This window comes from Boleophthalmus pectinirostris, unplaced genomic scaffold, assembly GCF_026225935.1.
Source record: "Boleophthalmus pectinirostris isolate CB_2022bp ecotype Guang Dong unplaced genomic scaffold, ASM2622593v1 HiC_scaffold_10, whole genome shotgun sequence".
In the NCBI taxonomy this organism is placed as follows: domain Eukaryota; kingdom Metazoa; phylum Chordata; class Actinopteri; order Gobiiformes; family Gobiidae; genus Boleophthalmus; species Boleophthalmus pectinirostris.
In genome coordinates this window covers 21,066,696-21,093,829 of record NW_026570971.1, presented here as the reverse complement: position 1 = coordinate 21,093,829, position 27,134 = coordinate 21,066,696, and positions in this window count along the sequence as shown.

The window sequence follows — 27,134 nt, the reverse complement described above, 5'->3', positions numbered from 1 at the left end:
ATAAGTGACTGTGATTTATGTATGACGCCTGCTCAAAGAAATAACCTTACCATTAAACGTTATCAATGACTGCTGCGGTTCGAGATATTAGTTTCTACCTCCGGAAACTGAACTTCAGCTGTAACAAAATTCATAAACAAATAATAAATAAATATATAGACAAAACAGACTCTATAGTTCTGACGTGTTACTTGGGCTTGTGATATCTCTTGCTTGTTTCCATGGAGATAGATATGTTTAAAGTTATACTGTGAAACAAATATCTCCATTGAAAAGCGTAGTAGGCGGACCCACCACCAGAGAAACTACACACACCTTCAACATAAGAACGGCCGCCCAACATCGCCCTACACCGAAAGAGTACAAAACTGAATCAAATGTTAATACAAGCCTATATGTACTTTCACTCAGCCCTATATGATCCAAAGTGATTGAAAAAGGTCTCACAAGAGGCTGAAGGGAATTTTAAACTTTAGTGGCTGCTTTTTGATATTTTCCCCTATTTTATTTCATACACCTCTGAGTGACACGGGGCAAAACATCCAAATGTCAAGCCAGGCTGTTCCAGTGCAGAGTGAAATGAGAGTCTGGCTCCAGTGATGAGGTCTGACGGCTGCACCTGCCCCTGCTTTATGCACACACATATATGCATACACACACACACTCCCCACATACCTCATGGAAAACATACCAGCAACACATTATCCAGAAAGCACTAAGCTTCTAACTGAGTTATAAATATAGCAATTTCTAAATATTTCCCTGTGTCCTCTGTGCTATTAAAAGTATATACACAGGCATTGTCATAGGCACACTGTATGACCAACTGTTACACATAAATGTTTATAGTATTGTCAAGCCATCTGGGTTTGGAACTACTGAAATCCCATTAGTTCTTTAAATAGTAGTGAATTTCTTGCATATAGACATAAGTGGGACCATGTTGTTGTTTTGCAAGTGTCAAGTAAGTCTCAAGGCTTTGACCTCAAGTCTGAGTCAAGTCCCAAGTCAAATACAGGCAAGTCCAAGTCGAGTCTCAAGTCACTGGCCCATAAGTCCAAGTCAAGTCAAAGTTGTCTGCTTTGAGCTGTCTTTAAACCAAATGTATCTTAGATTTTTGCAGATTATATGATTTTTTAAGTAAATTGTACTTAAAAAAACATGGTATATTTATATATGAATATTTATACAAGAATTTTAGATTTATATAAGAAATGTCTTGTCAAGATGTTAGTGTGAATCATTATGGTCAGAATAGAAAGAATTCAGATTTAAAAGTGCTAAATAACAGTTATTTTGTCATGAAGGATCATGTTCTTTGTAGTTCTCTCTGTTTTATTGTATTGTACTGTATATTACTGCAGTACATTTGAGGATACCATATCGCAGTACTTCAGTTACATCCAAAGCATCAAACAGAAGTGTGAGGGACATGTTCCAGGTTATTTCTGTAAAATTCAGCACCGCATTTTTTTTTTTTAGCAAAAGCATCAAGTCTTCTCAAGTCACAGGCCTCAAGTCCAAATCAAGTCCCAAGGTCCCAAGACCCTGATCTTCAAGTCCAAGTCAAGTCCCAAGTCTTAGGCCATTTCATCAAGTCAAGTCTCAAGTCCTAGAAATAATGATTCAAGTCTGACTTGAGTCTAAGTCACGACTCACAAGTCCCACCTCTGACTGTAGACTTAATCTAAGCCATACTTACTTTTAACCCTGATCTGTATTGATTTTGGTCTTTTCTTGATTATTTTAATTGTTTAATTAGGTTTACTTGAGTCTGAAAAATGAAAACCACTGGCCTTATTTGTGAGTGAAAATCTTTGCCTTAAATAGTGACTGTGTCTCTTAATCAGACTGGTCCCACTTCTGTAAGGTGTCATATCAGGGGACTATTTATGCCCCCAACTAAAAGCCACCACGCTGAAGCATTACTCATACTGTTGTTTTCAGTGCACCTCTTACTCATAAAGCTTACAGCACTTGAGACTGTGTGTGTGTTGACATCCTATAGACGCACATATAAGAGGAATAGTCACAAACACCTGTACGTTAAACTTCACTTCTCTCCTGCATCTCTGTCTGTTTAATGAGCTGAGAGGCAGAGAGAGTGTGGATCTGGGGTCACATGAGGACGAGCCCCCGCTGGGTCTGTCACATATCGACTCATATTGAATCTTCGGCTGCGCTTCTGAAAACTGAACAGCTCAGAGATCAAAGTTGTCTCACTTACAGGTCTTTGAATAGAAAAGTATTCGGCTGCACGTTCATTTAGAACGAGCTCAAATATAACTTGGGGCTAAAGTTGTGTCCCCTGGTCGTGTGCACAGGTGCCCTTTTGTTTATATTAAACCCAGATTAGAGCTGCTTTAACATTAATCACTCACATGGTACTTTGTATTATCCAGGGCAGACTAATTACACACTTCTGTTTTTCATCTCCAGAGAAATAATTTTGGAGCCAGGGGCAATGATAATGATTGTGTTGCTTTTTATTTACAATCTGACCGTCCTGTTGGCACTGACCTATAACAAACCTGCAGCACAGACAACACAAGAGGCGTTTTCACCCTGTACCCACTCCCACCATAGACACCCATGTACGCCAGGTGAGCTCTAATCCGCTCGATCTGACAGCGGAGTCTGTGACTAAGTGTCCAGACATTTGCTATCGACTGTTCCCCGGGGCAGACACAGCACTGATGGACTGGAAAAGGTAACAGTGTTTCTCTAAGGGAAGAAACCTCCCTCCCTGTGCACTGCAGCCCTGCACCAGCGCCTCTGGAACACAGCAGGACTACAGTGACTCAGAGGAGGGCTCACGTCAGCTGCCATGTTCCCACTTGATCTTTGGGTTTAGCTAATTAGCATTTGGGCATAATCAGAGTAATCCCTGAAGGGGCTCGACTCATTGTTTTGCGTGGGGGCTGTGTTTGTGTTTGAGCAACAGAGACAAATTTGGGAAATATTTAGATGAGAAAATATGCTCTTTTTTCAATTTTAGCATTTTGATTATATTTATTTTACTTTTTAAAAATAACACTGATGTGGTTGGTTATTTGGTTACACCACTTTTGTATTGGAATTAATGTATAAAGGAAGAAACATGAAATTTAGAACATTATGGCAAACAGTTCAGACTGAAATATTCAGAAGAGATTTAAGAACTTAGTGTATGCAGACAGAATAATGTATTTTAACTTATTCAGAATGTTTCCAGACTGAAGGGCTGTACATTTGAAGTCCATTAGTTGTTTAGTGTGCGACTGCTAGGGGGCAGTGCAGTCTGGGGTCTAAGAGGCAGACTTGAGTGGACAGTGCTCTCTCTCCCTGGACAGTACAAACCACATCACCGGATTATTCTGCTTTAACAGACTCCATTGTCTTGCCTCAGTGGAGTTTCTAGCTCACAAGAAAAGAACCCTTATCACAAATGATCCATAACAAATAAATATTAAATGTGAGCATGGTAACCCAATTAGAAATGAAATTAACTGTACACTGAGTAAACCTATAAGACTCCATGTACTGGTCCCATTAGAGCAACGCATTTCTCCTGACAACTGAGACAAGAGGATTTTTGATGCTGCTGATTAAAATGTACTTGTTTCCTCAGCTTGCATCAAACTACACTAGCTCTGTGTTATTATACATTTCAAGCAGATTTTGAAAATCAAAGCACCAGGCAACATATTCTCAAATGTCTGAAGATTGTCAGTAGAATGGCAAAAATGATTTCAAGTTAAGACCATAAATCACATATTGAGGTCTTGTCAATTAAAGTATTGTCAATTAATATTTATTATTATACATTTTATATTAAAATATTGTATTAGGGTCATTCCACACCAAATCTCTGAATGCCCCTGCTCGACCATCTCAGATTTGACTGAAAAAAATTCTAGAAGGTTCATACACTTTTTAACAGGAAAAGTCCCACATTTTAGCTCCCATCTCCTTATATTAAATTATACTCCTACATTTTGTCAACTCCCCCCTGAACTGTTCTGAGCAGAGTTTTCCGATGTATCTAAAAATCTATTTAAGGCAGGTCCTTCACATTTTCAAGGGTTAAAATTTGGCAAATGTACTTGTAGAAAATGAACATTTACACATGTGCTTTTGGTTTATCACAGATTTCTGGGGGCTTGAATTTGCTCAAAAATTCTACTCCTCAAGGACTGTGGAAAGTGCAATTTTCAAAGACAAAATTTTCAGATTTTCTCATTAAAACATACCTGCAGTTGTGTTTTGTTTCATTTACACTTGTTTAACACACAAGCCCTGAATATTTAGGAGTTTTGTGATGTCATGTGGTAATACAGGAAGTGCTCCACTATGTTTTTAAACTCTATACTCATTCACAAGAGTCATTTGGATAATTTCAGCCCCGGAATCGCCCTTCTCTACTTAAAAGGTAAAAGGTTGTTAACTTGAAACCTGCTGCTCTGTGACATCACAAGGTTGAACAGAGCATTTTGAGCCTTGGAGATGTAGGGTATTTTTTAAAAATAGGGGGAACGTAGAGGGAAACATTTCCCTTCGTGTGTACACACCTTTTACACGCAAACCGTGAATTTCTCCTCTGAAAACAAATCTTTCTAAAAACTCCGACTAGAGTTTAGATTCTGGAAAGCTATAGTTTGGCATTTGCGTGTAAATTGAGATAAACAGAGTTTTAGGAGCTGACGCACCAAAAGTGTAACCAGTGTTTCCCTTTTGCTCTGATGATGATGAAGGAGCATTCAGAGCAGCAGTCGAATTTCTCCTGGTGTAAACACGTTGATGGACAACACACAGCTGATGGATCATATCCATGACCAGAGATCAATGAGCATATCTGTGGAGAGGCGAGCCCACTCAGTAATACATGTTTTTCAAGGTATTTGTGAGTAATACTTACAACTGTAATGAAATAAATGCTACAGGTTTGGTGTAGTTATAATGGTGCTCGATGGTGTATTTATGCAGGTTGATGTAAACAAAAACTTTTTTGAAAAAGATGCTGTGCTCACAGAGAGCCATAGACAGACAAATAATAAAGGGTTACTCAAATGTGTGTGAATGAAACAGCAACTTTCTAATGTGGCTTAAAGGTCACAGGCCAGTTTAGCATAATATAGGACCTTTAATATAGGGTACTGACAAAATAATGAGCTGGACAAACATGATATCATGTGAAAAACAAAAGGTTACCACAGCAAGTTGCCCTAAAATTACATAACTAACATTTAAGTTTTTGGCTTATGAATCTAAATTGTTTATTTGTTTGTGAAAGCAGTGTCTGACTCAGTGCTCCCATGACTTTAGAGCATTTTCAGAGCACGCATGAAAAGATAATTCTGAAGTCATTACCCACACACTCATGCCTGTTGACATTTTACGCGGCATCTGTTTTTCTTTTCTTTGGTCTCAAATGGTTTTACCTTCATATCAAAGAGTGCTTGTTTTCCAGTGCTGTGCTGTGTTACAAAATTGCATCACTTTTAAAAGGCTCTAAAGTTGAATGCTAATGCAACAGAAAATTGCTTTCATTTCTGACAAGCCAATTTGCATCACACATTTCCTTGTCATCACATCCAATCTTCTTGACAAGTGGTTCAAATGTGACCACCCAATCACCAAAGCAGAGTATGAATCTGTGGAGTTCAGTAAACAGGGCTCCAGTCTCTCACTCTAGTGTTCAAGGTGTGTGATGACGGTTTACACTGGCTCACCAGGTCTCAGTGTGTCGTCTGTGTCCACTGCCTGGAGGACTTTATGGACAACTGCTCTCATAACTCATCCTCTTCAAGCCTTCATCTGTGGCCACTTAATCCATCTCTAGTGCTCAGCTCACTGGTGACCTGCAGATAAATGGTATGGGGCTGTACAGAAGCCTCCAAGGACAAAATTAGATCTGTGCTTTGCTGTCAGACTCATGAAATATGGAATGTGACAGTTATTTGGACTAAAGTAAAGACAGGGGGTTACCTAACCTAAAACTGCCTGGACACACGTGAGCAAAACAGAATAACCACGTGTGATGGATGGGCAGGAGGAAGTTCGACTGAAATTTATTTCTAACTTTGTTGGCAAAAGTACAGGTTCAGTGACCTTGAGACAAATGGCCTGTTTGTCACTATAAAAATATTCACACATGCACTTTCATTCACTTTGCACTATATATATATTTACATTGCACATTTATAGCACGCAGCAATTACAAGATATGCTCATTTGCACATAAGAAAAAAAACTGCACACTTTTGTATTGTTTTAAAATTATTTATTGAAAACTTTTAGCGGGTGTCACATGGGTCAGGTTGGTTGGGCACTTCCTGCTATGGCGGCCGCCGGTCTGCGGAGATATACCAAAACATTACAATTGGAATCTTGCAATTTAAGTGCCGTATTTTAAATGAGATGTGTCTTCTGTGTGTTCGTGTTTGTGTCATGTGGATATTTTAAAGTGTGAAAGTGGTATGTGTGTGTATGTGTGTTATTTGTCAGTCCTTTACTTACCTGTGTCTTGTTTCCCAGGGGGACCAGACGTCCTTTAAGAGTTCCGGGCCAACTCATGACGTCGGACATTGGGGGAAAGTAGCACTCGTTTTTATTGGGTTTAGTCATGTTGTGTTTTATTAGGAGTTTGGTTTTAGGGTTTTATCTTTTGTATTTGGGGTTTTATATGGTTTATTTGGTTATGGGTATTTTATTGGAGGATTTTAACTTTTTTAGTTTTATACAGCTATGATGAATTTTACATCCCTCAGAGTTTTAATGGTTTTATCCAGTAGTATTTAAGGCACCTGAACATTCCATTCTGTATTCTGCTGCTGGAGAGACCTGTTGCTCCCTATCCTCCCTGCACCTTTTTTTTTGCACCACATTTTTGCACCAACACTTTTTGGAGAATAAAAAAAAATAAATAAATCAAAACTGTGAACCACGTCAAACCTGCCTCCATCTTCATCTGTATGTGTATCTCACTGCAACCCAGCCTCTCTACCCGTCCTGGTCACAGACCTACAAAAACACCTTAAACTCAGATGAACACTGTTATTTTGTTTGCTTGTTTATTTGTTTTATCAAGGCTTATTTTTCATTATTCATTTGCAATTCAAATTACGTCCAAACATTAAATTTTTCTGGCAATAACTATGCTGTTAAGACATACTTGACTTAAACAATATGATATCTGTTTCACTTTAGTGCACTTTTTTCCAGTATTGAAATCACCCAACAAACCATTTTCTTTTATCTTTTCTTTGTGCTCCATTGGACATTAGACTAGCTCATACAAAAAGAACAGCTGGCCCATAAATACAAACCGCAGCGTTCACTTGCCTGGATCCATGTGAATACATGAGCAGATAGAAGTGTGGGCGTGGAGGTGCGCCACTGGCACCATCCCAGGTGCACATAGCTCTGGGCAGAGTCTGCTGGAGACTCTGAATGTTTGTTTACTTCTCTGCTCCACACTGAGACCTTCACACTGACTCTGCTTTGCCCAGTGAGCTGCAGTCCTTTTGATGCCTCTGTCTCCAGCACCACTTTGGCTTTGTGCTTATGGACAGTCTACAACACATCCATCTGCACAAGTCATTACAAATGCAAACCTGAGGAGCAGGGGGCCACACTCAGGGCTCCAACACTGTCTTCTATCCCTCTTTGTCTGCTGAGAATCCAGCAGGGATTTGGTGAAGAGCTCTGAACTGGAAGCAGCAACTCAACAGAGACCAGGCCGATGACAGCCAGTGTAATGAATGAGAGGCTTTAGGAGCCACACAAACAGTCTGTAGAGTCAGTGCACAGAGTCACATATAATGAGGAGGTTCTTCTTTGTTAAAAAACACACAAGATCCCATGTGAACCTGGATATACTAAGACAAACACATGAAATATACAGCACCCACGAGCATGTTGGTGGGCTGTTGTTCCAGAGGCAAAACATTAAAGCTATAATACATAGAGACATATACACTACACTGTTATATGAGATCAAATAAACAGTACAGGAAGTATCTCCAGCAGGTCAGAGGATGCTGCCAGTGCCAGATGTAGACACAGATCAGAGCTGAGAAGAGATGAGAGTGTAGTTTATGTACATGTTCTTCACTGATGCTACAGAACTAAACCATCTGACAGTGCTTTGAAAAAGCATATCCATAGTCAGCAGCTTGGAGCAAAGAGACGAGCTTATGTACAACATGACATCTAAGGCCCACCTTATAACCTCATCACATTATGTGACAGTGGAAGGGGTCCTGACTCAACCCACCTTGACTAGGTGTACTGCATCTCATTGAGCCATCTGACCCACCCCAACAACCTATGGGGTACAAGTTGACCTGCCCATCACTAATGTCCACATATATTTGTGATCTGGACCCATAATCATATTGGAATTGTACCATGGGAAATGTGTTTTATGGTTTAAACCGGGGGGTCTCCAACCTGTAGCTCAAAAACTACCAGCAGCTGTCCACCCCCTTCAGAGTAGCTCACCAAGGGATTTCTGAATTATACGTATTTTCCTGAATAACTAAAGGTTGATTAATAAGTTTAATGCCACTGCTAAAATGAGTAGCTCTCTGGCATTTTCAATTTGTAATAATAATAATAAAAGAACAACCCTGGTTTAAACCTTTGCTTCGTGTCTTTATAATTCCAAACCATATGGTGGCAGGGCCTTTCAGATAGTCATAAACCAGGGGGTTGGTGGTTCAAAACAACAGGTGGGCATGACACTTTACCTTTGCTGTTGTGATTTAGTTTGCCACTATTTACTTTAGCAGAATTATGTGTGCAGAGGTAAAATTGCTTGAGCGTGTGCTCGAGGAAACCAATAAGGACATGTTTTGAGAGAAAACTGATGAAACGAAAACCTCCTCTTCCCAAAGGCTCATGAATAAATAAACAAAATGTTTCATTGAAGGTGTACACTGGATATTTCTGTATGTCAGTGGTGTTTTGTGGTCTCCATTGCTCAGTCTTATGGCATCAGCGGCTCAAGTGTGATGCTGCTGATGCATTCGAGGGAAATCTGTGAAAAGCTGGTGGGTTTGGTTTGCTCTGCTTCACTGAATCTCCCATTAGCCCAGGTCTAAATGCAGACTGCAGGGAGCTGGATCTCTCCACTTCCAAACAAGGTTCACAGTCATTAGGAGAGATTTGACCTGAGGAAAATTGAGGCAATGAGGAACAGGGATCTGAAAATCCTCAAATCTCATGATATAAAAAACAGTTCTTTGTTATTTTTTACACTATATCTCACTACATTATTATTTAAAGGTTACTGAAAATGTAGCAATTCCTTTGTGAGGTATCTTGACAGGTTTAAACTACCCAATGAACAGCTTAAGGTCAAAGTAAAAGCACTTGAAGGAATAAAAGGTTCTATAATACACAGAATTAACTGTTTTGAGGTTTTAGCCATGTTACAATGTTTTCACCTCCTCAAAAACATTTCCTCAGCTGTGTTTTGTTTCACTCACACATATTTTAAATAATCCTCTATAATGACAGGTCTGAAGTCATCCAAATGATTCTAGTGAAAGTGTAAAGAGTTACAAACACAGTGGGGCACTTCCTGTATCACCACATAACATGAGTGTTTTCTGTTTTAGAGAAGAACTCAGCCTAAATGTAACACCTGAAGAATCCACAGGTAGCTTTAATAACAAAGCAAGCCAGTCAGTGTGTGGATCTAACCAGCAGCTTTTATTTACAGGTTCAACAAAACGTTAAGTTTGATTGATATGGAACGGGTGAGGATGCCACTGCCACTAAAATATACAAACTGACTGATTTATTCTCACCAGAAATAACCATGTGTTAAGCCTGCTCAGGAACAGGAAGTGAGCTGGTTCACCTCTGAGCTTTACATCATCAGCTACCTTGCCACATAAATCTGCAGGGTTGTGTGTAAAACATGTAAATGAAACAAAACACAATTCCAGATATGTTTGTGGTGAGGAAAGAGCATTATAACTTAGATCAGAAAATAATAATATAATATGGGTCCTTTATTATGTAGTTGTAGCCAGACAAGTTGGTGAATATCCTCCCTGCTCTTCTCTCCCCTTTCACTCCACACTGTCCTGTCATATACATATGTTGTTACTGTGGTGCTGGTTCTCTCTTTACTGAGCCAGGGTTTCTCATGGCTGACTTAATTGGTTTTGTGGAAGAAGTGTGAATTGTTTTTGCCAAATCATGTTACTGTAAGATGATACAGAAGAAACGTGTTCTCTTTTCATATTGCTGGACCACGTCTTCAGCCACATGGTTTATGAATATTAATCAGCAAAGTCGATTCAAGCTGCAAATGTTTGTGCAAGAGACAATCTTTGAAGTGATTCCAGGAACACAACAGGGAGCAGGAACACACGCCCGCTCAAACAAATGTATTGAGAGGCCATTTTTCTTTTACTTCGGAAGTTTGTACTTTTGTCCTGCTTGGACGAAGTTGGAACAAATGTTGCGTAAATTGGAGTCGTGGTTTATTCGCTCTCAACAGAGGAAACCAGAGGAGAAGTGGAGGAGTCCCACATTAACTATGCAAATGCCTCAGTGTGCATTGGGTGATGATCTGTATGCATGCCCTGCACTCCCATCCACAATGCTGTCTTAAATAAGTAAACAAACGTGTTGGGCTTAAGCTGCATGCGGGGCTCTCATTAATATTGGATTGGATCTCCTTTTAAAATGCAGATAGCCATGGCCTTTATACCCTTGACACTTGTAAGTAGAGCAGTGGAGGAGCAAGAAGCCAGAGATTTATGCTAGTGAACTGTGTGATGTGATGTGTGCTAATACAGATAGCAGCTCACAAATCTTCACAAGGCCCAAAGGTGCATTGTGCTGACATCACAGGGCCACACTCAGATGTTGTGAAAAGAATGGAGAATGTTGAAGTAGAACATTAGAGGTACAGCAATTAGCAACAAAATATGAAAAAAAAAAAAAAAAAAAAAGATCAGAATGAATCCAGAGGAAAGAAACACAGTGTTACTTAAGTGATATCAGGAATTTCCATTTTTCTTCTGCTTTATCCAGGATCAGACTAGACAGGCTGGCGCCACCTAGTGCCTCTGCTCAATTTCATTTCTTTCCAGCAACTAGGTCAGGAAATGGAATACACTAGATCCCTAGTGTAAGAACCCGAGAAGTTGTAGACCGTGCACTGGCCAACAGTGTTGGGAGTAACGCATTATAAAAGTAATGTATTACAGTAATGCGTTGATTTTTGCTGTAACGCAGTAATGTAAGGCATTACAGGGGAAAAAATTGTAATATTTTACTCGGTACAAATGTGAGTAACGCGCGTTACAATGCTTTTTTAACCTGGATTGAAGTGGTGGGTTTTTCTTCATAGAAATTCGCTAAAATCACCATGAAATCAGCAGCGGTGAAACGCCGGAGACGCGGCCGAATAGACCTTCAGTTAACCGCGGGCGAAAGGACCAACCCGCTGTTTAGACCTGGTTTAGACCTGAGTCACTTCTGGTTTAGACCTGGTTTACAGTCGTCCCTCGCTCTAACGCGGTTCACTTTTCGCGGTCTCGCTGTTTGTTTGTTTTTTGTTTGTTTGTTTGTTTTTTGTTTTGTTTTGTGCAATTTTGCATGCCTTTTGTTTTTAGTGTATGAACACGTATTGCGTTCCTCCCGCTGTGTCCTGATCGGCTAAGGGACTCCTGTCTCCTCTACAGTACAGTACAGAATGTGTTCAGCTGCCAAATTTAAATAAATGTTTAATCTGTAGCAGTGTGATTCTGAAGTGCTGTACGGTTGCAAGTTTTCTCTCCGACAAAATCCACTACGTCGACGAAACGTTCTGCACCGACAAAGTCTCCTGCGCTCACACCCAAAAGACAGAGGACGATGCAAACCATCACACAAAAAGTTGAACTTCTGGACACGTTGAAGGAAGGTAGAAGTTACGCGCTATAGCAGAATCTTGCACCGGGTCTTGTACCCGCAAATAGTTGCTGAAATTAGGACCGCGAGCCCCTGCAGCAGGGTGTCCATAAAGAGCGATCGGGCGACAGCCGCTCTTACCTCCATGAGGTGCGGAGCAGAGCCGCTCCTTTCTCCTGCGGTCACCTTCGAGCCCGTCCCAACAGTGAGTCCTGTTTTAGTCCTAGTTCAGTTCTGGTTTAGTCCTCCTCTTCAGTCCTGGAATCAGTCTGAGGTTAGTCCTGTTATAGTCCTGGTTTAGTCCTGGTTCAGCTCTGGTTTAGTCCTGGTTTAGACCTTGTTTAGTCCTGGTTCAGTGCATATATGGCTCAAAAGTTCAGCTTTTTCGCAGTTATTTTGGTGAGAGTAACTTGGCGTAATGCAATAGTAATGTAATGCCTTACATTTTAAATGCAGTAATATTGTAATGTAACGAATTACTTTGAAATGACAGTAATAAGTAATAAATAACACATTACAGTTTTAAAGTAACTTGCCCAACAGTGCCGGCCAATCAGTGAAGAGCTGTGAAGCCATAACCTCAAACTCAAGTGCCTGTCTGGGTCCCTTTTGTGGTACAGCACAACAGTAAACAAAGTGGTCGAGATGGATTTAGACCAGGGGTGGGCAAACTAAGGTCCGGGGCCATATGCAGCCCTTAAATCGTTTTGATCCAGCCTGCCGAACTTGAATAATAGCAATAATAATGATAATTTTCAGTAAATAGTAAATACCGTGGGCCATGAAAGACAGATATTTTGTTGTAATGCTTTGTAATGATTTTCAATTATGGGACATTTCAATAACATGGGACATTTTTTCTCTTATGAGGTGGATTACCAAAAAAGTCTATCCATCTGCTCCTCGTCCAGCCTTTCCATTAAATTTTAGAACCCTCTGTAGCCCAAGAGTCAAAACGTTTACCCACCCCTAATGTAGATGAAGCCATACATTCTTTGTTGGCAACGATTCCTGAGATCAAGGATTTAAAGCCAGAACAAATAAAATGTTTGGTGAATTTTATCAAGGGAAAAGCCTTTATTGCCCTTCTTCCTACGGGATTTGGGGCATTATATACGTCACAACCAAATAGCAGAGATTGGTGATTCAGTGATAAAAAAGTACCCGCCTACCGTTGAGCGAACGAATCCTAATGCTCTGAGGTCAGACAGTTTCCAGAAAGTGAAACCGGCTGATGAATCAGGCTAGGATCAGACTTCCCTCACCCCAGAAACTTTCTCGAGCTCCTCCAGGGAACTCCAAAGGGTTCACAAACTGAGCGACAGTAGCTCAGTTTGTACAGTTTTTGTCCACTGATCCGAAGGTTGGTGGTTCGAATCCAGCTCTCCACATAAACATCATTATTTGTGTGGCGACTGACCCACAGACTGGTGGTGCAATTCTAGCTCAAACAAATTCATGTTGTCACTGTGTCCTTGGGTACGACACTTAACCCACCTTGCCCCCAGTATCTTCGTACACTGTTGTATGAATGTGTGTGTGGTTTCTTGATGTAAAGCGCTATATAAAAATGTGACAATTTACCACAAAGATTCGTATTCCCCCCTTCATTTTCTAGACCCATTGACCCTTGATAATTTACACCATGTCTGGACTTCAAGCTTCACAAAATGGTCCCGGGATGTCAGTTTAGCACACATTTAACATCATGAGTAGCTTGTAGTGCTATTTAGGTTAGCCCTTTTGGCAATCCACTGCAGCATATTTTTTTCTTCACCCTCTGCCTTTGATCAAAACTACTCTCATGTGTGGCAGTTTCCTTAAAACGAACAAATAAGATCCTTTACACCCTGTTACACAAGCCCAAGTTTTAATTTCAAAATATTGCTTCTCAATGACACCAAACAAAACCGAGACAAGACATGAAACCAAAAAAAAATTAATAAAAAAATCTCAAAAACTCAGTAACCTCTAAAACCTCCTGGCAGACAGTGCAGAGGGAAAAATAGAGCTGTATTACTGTATTGGAGGAGCTTCTTCGCTTTTGCATGATATGTCAAAATATTTTAGGCATGTGGTTAGTTAGATCATGCTGAGTGAGATCAAAACAACATTGAATTATTGATTGTTGCTAATAGATGCACTCACTGCTTACATTATTCAAATTGAGACTACTTGGATTCAGTGAATAAAATAGGAGTCTTTGCATCTCCCCTGTCTCTTACTGCGCTCAGACCTTTAGCAGCAGAAACACATGCACAACATCTGCTGCAGTTTAGAGAGATAGACAGGAAATTGGAAGGAAATTAGTCCCACAGGAAATGACAAGAATAGGTGTGAATAAAACAGAAGGCAGATTGTTCCCAGAATATCGTCAGGCCAAAAAGAATAAATGTAAAATGTTCAGTGGTGTTATTTGTTTCCTCCTGAACAGTTTCTTGAAGGTGCACTGTGAAACTTTTCTGGTGGAGGTTCTCTCATCTGCTTGTCTCCATGGAGATAAAATCATTTTGCCTTGGTTATTCCGCAGTACGGAAATAAAAGTAGTAATCCCAATGGAGACAGGTTAATGGTCAGATCTATGGAGAAGCATACCTGCACATGGTAAGTATTTATGTTTCTCAAGGTATTTTGAGATATAAAACACCTGCAATTGAACAAATGCAAAGGAGATAATGTATGTTTTATGCCACACTGTAGAATATTCCAGGCAAAGGAAAAGAGACAAAGAGACATCTCTGCAGAAACAAGCAAGTAGCGGACGCTCCACCTTAGAAGTCACATAGTGCACCTTTAAGTAATGTCTGCTTAATTTGTTTGTACCTACTACTTTAACTGAAAAAGGAGAAATGTTTTGATTAGGTACGTAAAAATGTGTTGTACTGGGTGAATAAAAATAAGAATAAAATGCAGAACATATTACCGGGATATGAAAACTGAAAACTAAAGTATGCACATGTCAGGATTCCTGTTTTTTTTTTTGACTTGTGCTGTCTCCCCCTAGTCAGGCTGGCGCCACCTAGTGCCTCCACTCAATTTCATTTCTCTCCAGCAACTAGGTCAGGAAACAGAATACACTAGATGATTTGCAAGAACCCTGGAAGTTGCAGATCGTGCACTGGCCAATCAGCTGTGAGTTGTATAGCCATGATGTCAAACTCAAGCACCTGTCTGGGTCCCTTTTGTGGTACAGCACAACAGTAAACAAAGCGGTCGAGATGGATGTAGATGAAGTCATACATTCTGTGTTGGCAACCATTCCCGAGATCGAGGATTTAAAGCCAGAACAAAGAGAATGTTTGGTGAATTTTATCAAGGGGAAAGATGTTATTATCCTTCTTCCTATAGGATTTGGTGCATTACATAAGTCACGACCAAATAGCAGTGATTGGTTAAATAAAAAAGTACCCACCTACTGTCGAGAAAAAGGAATTCTAATGCTGCGAGGTCAGACGGTTTCCATAAAGTGAAACCGACTGATGAATCAAGCTAGTCTCCCCCCTTCCTTTCTGAGTCTCTGTGTGCCTGGAGCTGGGCGAAGAGTCTGGCACCACCCTCACCTGTGGTTCCCACCCACTAGTCACCTGCAGTCCATTGCCAACCTTCAACCTCTCCAGTACAAAGATCCAGCTCATGCATATGCATATACAGATCGTCAGTTTATCCTCAGTGACCCTGTTTTGGACATTACCCATATCAACTTCTGACTCAGCTCCCAGCACTTTTTTGCAACGAATAATGCCCGTTCATTTTTGAGTTTCAGTTGTCTGTGTCATTTGAGTCAATACAACTTTGTCACAATTTGAATTTATTGCCACAGTTTCAATCTCAACAGCAGTAAGGTCAACTTCAGACATGCCTGTACAAGTTTTCATCTCAGAACCATTCACTCATTCATGCAACTTTGACACTTGTTAGTAGGATTGTCAGGTTTCAGTGACTCAACCCACACAAGAGAGTCTGAAAAAACACAGAAAAACCCACAGACCATACGTTATGGCTGCATTCCACGGTATGTATGAAAGTAGCACTGCTCCAGTGACATAGACCCACCCCCTCTCCTCTCTCTCACACAAATAGAATTTCTACAGAGCGCTGATGGCTTTGGATATGAACATTTGTTCCCAAAGTTCAGGACTTTCAAGAGGATTATTCCAAAATCAATACATTTTACATGGAAAAAAACTCTGGCCAAACTCATTCTGAGACAAATTTGCTGATGATTTCATATTCCCAGATAGGGGACCAGAGCCAGTATTTCCCAATTGTTAACATTGTATTTACAACATTTAACCTGATTGACTGTTTCTATTAGTGACCAGACTAAGAAAAAGTATGACCCCCCCCATCTGTGTTACATGTAACTGCTCTATTATATTACCTGAAAGCCAGCAATCGCCTTTCTAACAGTATTCTCAGAGCAAGGGCAGTTTAACATACACATAGATCATTCTCTTCCATCTCTTTTCTGCCCATATGATAAACTACCACACACATACAACATGAGCTCACTAGGCATTCAGATTCAGGGGGGGTTTGGGGGGCTGGCACTGCAGAAGGGAATAGAGAGGTCAGTGCAGTGGAGGCCCATTTGTCTCTGTCTGCGCCTGTCCTCAGATGTCATAACAGTGTGAGGCGTGTCATTTGTACCACCACCAACAGCTACAAGTCCCTTTAGGCTGCGGTTTTCTAGTACAAGAGAAGAAAGAGCGTGGATGTCTTATAAAGCAGCCTAATTTGAGCTGTTTCAGCATCAGCTGATACTCAATAGTTATGAAAAATATTATGTTGTAATAACATGTAAATACTGTGCCTCAAAAAGTGGAATAACTCAGAAACCTGTGATATTCCCATATAAAAATCAAGACACTACTTAGTATATATTAAACATACTGAGTTGACCAAAATTTGACAAAGCCTTTTGGGTGACTATGGGTTGAATGTGAACAAATATTTTTGATAGTAAGGTAGTGTTTCCCAAAGTTTTTTTTAGGGGGACCCATATTTTAAAAGTCACAAATCTTTGCGACACAAGTCAATAGACATTATTCGTCAATTACAAAATAAATTTGTGACCATTATTGAACATTAATAAGGATATTTTATTCTGTTCTGTATTTCTGAACAATTAGTTTTACCGTATTTTTCGGACTATAATTCACACCAGATTATAAGGTGCAATATCAATAATGTTGAATTCTTTCATCTATTTTCATATATAAAGTGCACCGGATTATAAGGCACATTAAGTGAAACAAACAGATGACACTTGAGACGTTTTTTATTTCCTACAAGGAGGACTCAAATATACATTGAGTAATAATGTGTTTAATGCAGCTTTGTGCACATTTATTTATGTTTTACAAAAACAAAACTTAAAACCACATGGCTCATTTGCATAAACTGTAAGTGCTGAAAAACCAGCTCGCTCCTTATGCACTGAAGCGGTTCAACTTCTGATGGACTAAAGAACGTGGATCAGTGCTATATATGTGAAAATTGGTTTGAGGTCAGTAAGCACAACCAGAATTAAAACATAAGGTGCACAGGATTATAAGGCGCACTATCGATTTTTCAGAAAATTAAGGGGTTTTTATTGCGCCTTATAGTCCGAAAAATACGGTACTCAAGTTTTTAAAAAGGAAAAACAGTAATCAGTGTGTATTGCAGACCTACAAGCAGATCGTGTCAAGGAGACCCCAAAAAAATCTCTTGCAACCCACCAGTCTTTGGCAAACAATGTGGTAAGGTATAGATAATTGGACAATTGCAACTCAAACCCTAGTTGACAGTTTTTTTTTTTTTCCCCTAATCACTACAAATGGCAAATAGACTAAACCAACTTTAACCTCACAGCAGGAAGGTTCTAGGTTCAACTCCTGGACCACCTTGGAAAGTTTGCAAGTTTCTTCCTGATTCTGGGTGAGTTTCCTCCGGTTTCCCCCATCACTGTGGTGCCGCTGCTCTTGACAGGCTGCACCAACGGCACTGAAAGATAGGTCAAATGCAGTGGACCAATTTCCCTACAGGGACAATAAAGTGTATCTTAACTTTAACCTCATCCCAGTTTCCTCTGTAGTCACAGCTGCAGTTGCTGAGAGTGAATAAATTATGGCTTCCAATCTACACTCCATCACTGCCTCTCTAACACACGCAATCATACTTTGGCTATAGTGGGTGTATAGTAGGTATAGTGTTTTGCCCAAGGACACAATATCAGTATCAGTCACAGGTTGGAGCTTCGATCAATTTGTAGACCTTTGGGTTGTGTACGTTAAAAGACATTTTTTTCCTAATGGCATTTTCTGTATAATTTCCTTTGATTGCCATATCTACAATTGTTCACTAGTCCTTATCATCATTCACTTTCTATACACCCAAATGGTTCCTGTAATTTATCACTAGTCATATGTCACACACGCTGCCTTTTTTAATGAAGTCTGCGTCCTTCATATATGCATCTCGTTTCATCCTCAGTACATATATCATAATACATTTCACAGTCTGTTGCATCAGGTAACCGACAGTCTTGTGCTTCAGGTAATTGTATAGTTTCCCCCCATTAGTTATCCTGGGAATAGTTTCACTTTACAGACAGACACAGAGACAGGAGAAGCAGTGGGAGGTGTCAAGAGGCAGGGCAATTCAGAAGTTCTTAGTGGATTATCTTTCATTAGTCTTGGCGCTTGTTGGGAGGCTGCATTTTAAACAGTTGCCAAAAGCCACAATCATCGGTAGTTGCAATAATGGATAAGTGTTCAATATTCAGTGCAGATATCTCCGGCTTAGAGCCATAGGAGCCTGACAGCTTGTGTTCAGTCATGTCTCATTATTTACTGCCAGAGGTGAGGACTACCAAGATACTTCATTCTTTAAAGGATATTCTATTCTTCTATCGTTACTGGGGTGGGACGAGATAAAGCCCACAAGACACATTATTGGATCCATGAAAACAAGACAATACAATAATCAGATCTTAACTAATACATATACTGATGTATTTCTTATGACTTATTACAGTCTTCAGCAGTCTAATGTAACCTAATATATACTGGTTGTGAATACTCAAAGGACAATAATCTTGTAGCATTTTCATCTTGCTAAATACACACATTAGACACCTGATCTTATCTGATCCATAACAATTTAAAAAGCAGTTTACAAAAAGCATAGTCAAATTTCCCATGACAGTTTAGTGCTTTACAAAAGATTTGTTTTGCTCCAGTACAGGGAAAGCAGCAGTAGGGTCAAGAAAGGAAGTGTGTTGTTAGCATGCTAGTTGTTGTTAGCATTATTGTGACCAAGACAGCAGTGGCTCCGCTCTGATGTCTAAAAGTTGTTACATGCACATATAAACTCATCTTTGTGAATAATGAGAATGGTAGTAATGCATTAGGAAAGTGAGGAGTATTTAAACTAAACTAGATCTGTTTTTTCATGTCTTTAAGACAGTAAAAAACAAGGTAGATGAAGACATCTGTGTGCCAGTCAAACTGAACCAGAGAATTCCTTGTTCTTTTTGGAGAACAGTTCGCTGACCTTCATGGCTGGAGGGGGAGGCCTATAGCACCTAAAGAGTCAAAGTGGACACATGTGCATCACCTGTTTGTACGTGACTTTGAGCTCAAATGGCCCTGATTCTGTTTATCCACATCTCATTGTCAAAAAAATCAATTCTGGTCTGTCACTCAAGCCCACACACATTACAACAGCGTTTCTTCTTCTAGAACGGTGTAAGAAGACTTTGTATAAATTCTTACTGTATTTGAAAGTAACTGTTATATTTTGATATTTCACAATAGAAAAACATGCTTTTTGTGATAGAACACAAAAGGGTAACATGTACCCTTCTATTTAGGTAGATAATTGTAAATTGACTACCAGTTAAAGTGTTTTCTGGAGGCAATCATATTTAATTAGGGTTTTTAAACACTATACACAGTAACAGCATCAAAAGGACGCAGGTTTTGATGCACACAAAAAACATTTTCTAAAAAGGTGAACTACTGACTGTGAGTGATGTTATGAGTGGGTCACTGCATGGTCTGAATATGAGTTCAGGGGCAGCTCAGATGTGTCTGTGGGACATAAGTGCACTAGAACAATGGGAGTGTATGACCACAGAGGGAGGGGTGTGTGTCAGGAACAATCAAACTGCCAAAATGGTGCTGGTGTGGAGCCTGTGATAAAGCCTGCTGAAAATGCCAGATAGCTCACTGCGCACTAATCCCCCTCTGCTGATCACTCAAATGAACTGCCAGAGAGAGAGCGGGCCGTGCTACTGTAATCATGCTCTACAGTCTGATCTGAAGCACCCCACTGGATTTTGGTGGCTATTTTAAGCTATTTGTTAAACTAAGAATACATAATTTACAATGAATTAAATCAACCAAGTTCACTATATTTATTGCTTTTTCTACAAATAATGCCATTACTTTTTGTGAAATCTGAACAGTTAAAAGTTTTCTGGGGACTGGTGTTGGGAATTAACCTAGACTATCAACACTGTGATACCTTCATTGTTAGTCTGTGTTTGAATTATGTGAAGTTAAAGTTAAATTCTGGATTGTAATATCAAATGCTCCTACTCAATTAGTAGTTAAATACTGCTAACTCATCAAGCATCAATTTGCATTCAAAAGTCTTAATCCCTGGCTGTCCTCCAATGTGTTTATCTTTCAGGATAATGTAGTTTTCAGTGGTGTCTCTAAGGACGTCTAAATATGTTTTGCACAATTTTCTTTAAAGGACATGTTTATCTTTCCATCTGTTATAACACTAGTCTACATTCTCAAGGTTACAGAGCCCAGGTGTTCACATAAAAGTCATCTAAGCCCACAAAGCTTCTCTCTAACACTGTTTTTCAGGCCTCATTCAGAGCTGGACCTGAAGTCAGAAGACAGAGTCAGCCATCATCAGTCACTGTGGTAGAAGGGCTGCTGTGGTCATGAGAATCTCAATGGGGAGGACGAGTTCACATTCACTCTCATCACTCCCAATGGGTGGAATATGTTAGACTTGTTTTGTTGTTAGAAAATAGTCGTGACATTTTAAATTCAACGAAATGTCTTATAAAAGTGTTTATACCGTGGTTCAACCTTGTGTCTCTGAATGACAACAGTGCACATTGAGGTAAACCTGATTTCCATTTTACGAGCAAGTCCGTGATTCTCTTTTTGTTCCAGCCTTTAACAACTATGCCTGCACTGCAAAAAAAAAAAAAAAAAAAAAGAATTTCAAGGTAAAATAACTTTAATTCATACTTGAGAGACTTAGATTATTATGTCTTTGAATATTTTTCTGACTTGTTTTAACCCTATAAGGCCTCACCATGAACTACTGGTTGTAAACAAGTTTCTGTGTGTCTTCAGCAGAATGTAGAATGAAAATGACTGCATATATGCTGTTTGTTTTTTGGTTTTTTTTTTATTTCTGGGTTGTCAGGAGTTTGGACCAACTTGACTGGGTCTGAACTAGGGGTGGCCGATAGCTTGATATTTAAAATATATCGAGATATTTTTTAAACTTAAAATGGATTCTGAGATATTGTATATATCAATATGCTTATATTTAATTCGGATTTCGCCGCTTCGCTTGTTTGCCTTCTCTGTGCTCACCGCGTACGCCCCTGCCTCCTTGCTATGAACAGCAGACAGGTGTCTACTCCCATGAATGTCCAAAGTTGATGCCAGCCAAAGCCTCTAGCACTACAAACCTTTTCCACCATTTACAGACAAGACCATCAGCAGCACATCCTCTGTCACAGACAGAACACTCATATTCCACTGAGTCGTGTTCTTCAGTCTGACAGTTTATGCAAATGAGCCATGTGATTTTAAGTTTTGTGTCTATAAAACGTAAACAAATGTGCAAATCTGCACTAAACACATTATAATCTCAAATGGGCTGATGTGGTTCTAATGTAGTTATGGTTTATATGTTGCAGAGATGAGCTTGAGTTGAGTTGTCTTATTTTTGAATGAAAAGAAGGAAATATGTATTATTTCTTCTTTTATTTTACAGTTAAATTATTATTTTTGAATACGGGGATTTTTTAAAATGTCGCAGAAGCACTTTGTTCCTACATGAACTGCCTCTTTGCACTTCAGTAAAAAGAAAAATACCTTGTGGAATTTGGCATATTTGTTTTTGCAGTAGTACTGGGGGGTTATTATTCCTGTACAGATATTGAGATATATATCTTATATCGTGATATAGCAAAATGTATCGATACATTCTGTAGTTTTAGCTCCATATCACCCAGCCCTAGTCTGAACCGCTTGACTGGTTGGGACTTGATTTGGACTGGTTCTGATGTACAGTAGATTGAGTTCAGGCTGCTTCACACTGTGTTTGAACTGTGCTTGGGGGGTCTAGACTGCATTTGTACAGGTCTTAACAGGATCCTGACTAGTTTGTAGTAGGTTTTGACTATTCAGCACTGGTTACAATTGTTGATGTTTGTGCTCCTGTTTATTCTGAGCTGACGAAAATATTGTCCCATAATATTTCACATCCGAGCTGCAGATTAGTTACTGTGCATTAATTTTCATGGTAGTTTATGAATGATAATGACTTGGCATATCAGGCTCTGAAAGGCATGCAAATGAGCATGGTTCATTAGCGACATTAGCCACACGTTACCTCATTACCGTATTCTGCTTCTCTGTGCCAGTGACACTAAAACAGAATTTGGATGCGCTCCTGGGTTACCTATTTTCAAAGGGTCTGAATTAAACTACTCCTGCACTAGAATAGATAATGGTTGTATTATTAGCTGTGAGGAAAAACAACTCTATATTTAACACAGTTCTGCATTCAAGACCGAGCAAACAATTTCTCTAAAGCAGGAAACAAATTGCTCTGTGACAAAAACTCAATGATGTTGGTTTGAGAAATGTTATTTTGCAAAATAGAAAAAAAAAAAAAAAGTAATTACTTTGACCTTGATTCTAGTAAAAATATAAATCATCCATGTACAATGCATTATTAGTAAGAGAAAAATGAATGTTTCTGTTCAGTTTATGGATAGCTATACTTGTGAACAAACTTTATTACTGAGATGAAAAAGGAGGTCAGCCATTTAAAGTTAATGGCTTGTTTAAATCATTTTCTAACTAGACTTTCAGTACAGATGGGCTGTTGATGAGATTTTGATGTATCAGGCCTATTTCCAGGTGTGGCAGAAGAAAATGGCGTTACCCAAGTTCAATTTAGAAGACTGAATGTCACGTACAATATGTGTTTCTCAAACTGTGGTATAAATACTGCTGGTGGTATGCAGGGATCTCTAAAGGTATAGTCTTTCTTTCGACTAAATTACCTTTCTCTTTCTTAAGATTAGAAGAATTTTAATGGTAGTTTAGCTCTAGTTTAAGGCTGTAATAAAAACCTTGTTTAGATTTGATTTGTGGTATTCAGAAAATCGTATAATTTCTCAGTCAGTACTGGGGGTGAAATGCCGTGGACCATTTCACTTACAATAAACTTTAGCTGAGATTAGTAATAGACCATAAAACGTCCATGGGAACTATTCATTATTAGGCCATACATTTTGGAATGGCAATGTAGGGATTTCATACTTTTTTTTACTTATGCAACAAATGAATCTGAGGTGGACTTTTATTTGCACTTTCTTATGAACCATTTTCCATTGAACAGTACAATTTATATTCACCATATACAAAGTCCTGTGATAGTAAAGCAAAGTAAGGACACCCAAATGTGAAGCCATTAACAGAAGTAGTTAAAACTCAGTTACATTTACTCAGTTACTATTATTACTAGCTAGTTTTTTCACAAGAGCCACATTGGAAGAGCAAAATCAAGAGAGCCACTTATACTCAACATACGCCAACATAACAGGTCACTTTTGCAAATGTGCATTTCTACATACACATTGGACATCCTACAAGAAAGAAACAGCCAATACATTTTCAGTTAAAACCATATTTACCTTAATTCCTGGGATAAGCGGAAGCTGGCATGCGTTATTACTATTATTAATCTGCATAAATAAACTCAATTTACAACATATAATCCATAACCACCATAGAGCCACATCAGCCCATTTGACATTATAATGTGTTTAATGCAGCTTTAACACATTTGTTTACATTTTACAGAAACAAAACTTAAAACTGAATGACTCATTTGCATAAACTATAAGCGCTGAAAAAAAAGCAGCTCTTTCTTTGTGCACTGAGCTTCTGTTACAATAAAGGACACGACACAGTGGAATATGTGACAGAGGGATGATGTTGATGATGATGATGGTGAGTCTGTTCTGTGTGTGTGTCACGTTGGAGATGGTTCATGTTTTCAGAGATCATATGTGTGCAGATCAGACGTGTGCAGGTTTAGCACAGCTCTTTCAGTCATTTCACTCACTTTATTTATGTTGGTCACTTTAATTTGGTGATGTTAATTAAGAGCATGTTCTACTTTTTAAAATGCAACTCAGGCAGTGGGTTGGATACAGTATTTTCAAATTGTGTGGGTGGGTTAGTTGAAATCACCAGGAAACAGCATTAATTAAGCCTTGATTTATACTTAGTGTAATGCAGATGTTTGTGTTGTAGTATTCACTATATGTTTATCGAGCACATTTGAAAAAAATATATTGGCTGTGTTACTATTTTTGGTATAAGCTTACGAGCCACCAGTTTAAAGCTTGGCGACCTCCATGTGGCTCGTGAGCCACATGGAGCCGTTTTCTGAGTAGATTTTGGACTGCACACTTTTACTTCAGTAATTTCTTTTAGTGTAACAGTACTCTTCAGTAAAATTTTTGGTTAGTCTTCCCACTGTGAATTTACAAGTGACAAAAGTTGCACATAGTGTCATATTAAGTTATCTTACGTTCACAATATTAAATTATTTGGACATTGGTGTCTCTTGCACAGCTCCTTCATTTATCTTAGGATTTGTGTTTTATCCTTACCACACACACACTTTTATGCATTACTGGATGTTTTCTTATTCCGTTTACATTACTTACAATTACAAATACTTTTTAAAATCATGGACCACTACTTAACATTGTTCTCAGCTCTGTAAAATAGTTTACTTCTGACCATTATGATGAGGCAGCACAAACCACTTTATCCAAATATAGCATATGTTGTAGATTTTTGTCAGTTTGTGAGTAGGACTGTGTATCTCCAGAATAGCACTATTTAAACTCCAAATAACTCCTGCCACAGAAATAGCCCTGTGCACCTGAGAATTGAATGCAGATTCCCATTTCCATCACAAAACAGCTACAGGCGCCGCATCAGCAGGAGATTAGCGTATATCACACATGCAGACAAACTCCCAGCCTGATAAACTTGCAAATTTGAAAATAAATACTTGGTAGACTCCATCTTTCTGACAAGTGTTGCAACATCTTACAAAGTGATAAATAGCTCTGTTCTAATCTGATTTTAGGAAGAAAATGTCTCAAAGAAAAAGCGCTGCCGCATTAGGAATACATCATGATTTCAAGATAAGCATTCAAGTAAAAACAAGGAAAAATCTAGTGTAAGATAATATTTCTGCTTTATTCATAGAGTTCAGATTCTTGTTATATGATAGCACTTTGAGGACAGATGACCATTCAAAAGTTATCATATTTTGTTTTCACCTGCAAATTTTTAAGGTATCGGTCCTAACTTTTCATCATTCTGAAACCCATGATCTATTGGTGCATTTGTTTATCCATCCAACTTGGAGGTCAGAGGTGTGTACTGACACACCCCTTTTCCTTGGAAGGCGCAACTTGGAACTCAGAAGAACTTGTAGGAGACCGAGCAAGGTTTCTGAGATAGAATCCAAGATGGCTGCACCCAATGTCACTTGTAGTATGAACTGTTGTCATTGAGTGCGTAAACATGCACATCAGTATCCCGGTTATTAGCCATATCCTGGTTATGTCATTATTCGGCATACTGCGTACACATGCGCGCTGAGAGAACCAGGATACTCCATTTGATCATGTATACGGGGGTTTGAGTATTTTGACATAATCTTACAAATGCTCAAGTGCAAAAATGAACTTAAATCAATTTAATAAACCAGTAAAAAGAAAGTTAGAAAGCTCGGGAGGTTTAACCAGCAGTATGGAGCTATGATGTATCCCACAATGCACTGCACAGATCAAACCGAACAGATTGTTCATTAAAATCTTCTGCATAAATAAACTCAACTTCGCAACATATAAACCATAACCACTACAGAGCCACATCAGCCCATTTGATAATATAATTCATTTGTTTACGTTTGATCACATTTGTTTACGTTTTACAGAAATGAAATTTAAGATGGCATGGCTAATTAGCATAAACTGTTAGCGGTGATAAAAACAGCTCGCTCCTTGTGCCACTGATGTGATCAGCTTCTTTCAGACTAAAGGACACGACAGTGGATTATGTGTGTTCTTTTTGTGACAGAAGAGGTGCTAATGATGGTAAGTGTGTTCTGTGCGTATATCATATAGAAGATTATTCATGTTATAACTTTTCAGCGATCATATGCGTTCAGGTCATACGAGTGTAGATTGTATGTGTGCAGATTTAGCGCAGCTTTTAATTTTACAGTCATTTCACTCATGTACGGTCACTTTATTTATGATAGTCACTTTATTTATGTTGCTACTGTTGCAATGAAAAGACTGGAAAGTGTTTGTCTTTTGGATGCATGTGCACTCAACTTTAAGTTGCAGTAACCAGGAAACTACATGCCACAGTATCCTGGTTACTATCAGAATATAACAGCTACAGTATCCTGGTTTCTAATAACCGGGACACTGACATAACCGGGATACTGAAACCGGGATACATGCACCATGAAGAAATCGGGATACTCACAAAACACGATCATAACCAGGATACTGATGTGCATGTATACGCACTCATTGAGTTTGGATCATATACTGTATAAAAGAAGTGGACTAAAAGAGTGTGGCGTCACCCATAGCATTATGCATGAATATAGACTTTTTTTGACAAAATAGCGAAAAAAAAAAAAAAAAATCAACAGGTTAATACGAACATTTTAAGACCAAAATGGCAAGGCTCACAGCAGCAGTTACAGAAAGAGGAGTGACAAGATCCTAATGTAAGTCAATTGGAGCCAGAGTCAGAAGGAGCTGGAAAAGCCTCCTAGTGAACTTCCTATTTGGCACGCGGCAGCTAGCACGTTAGCTATCTCCACTCATATATACAGTCTACGGTTTGGACGCTTTGGTGGTTTAA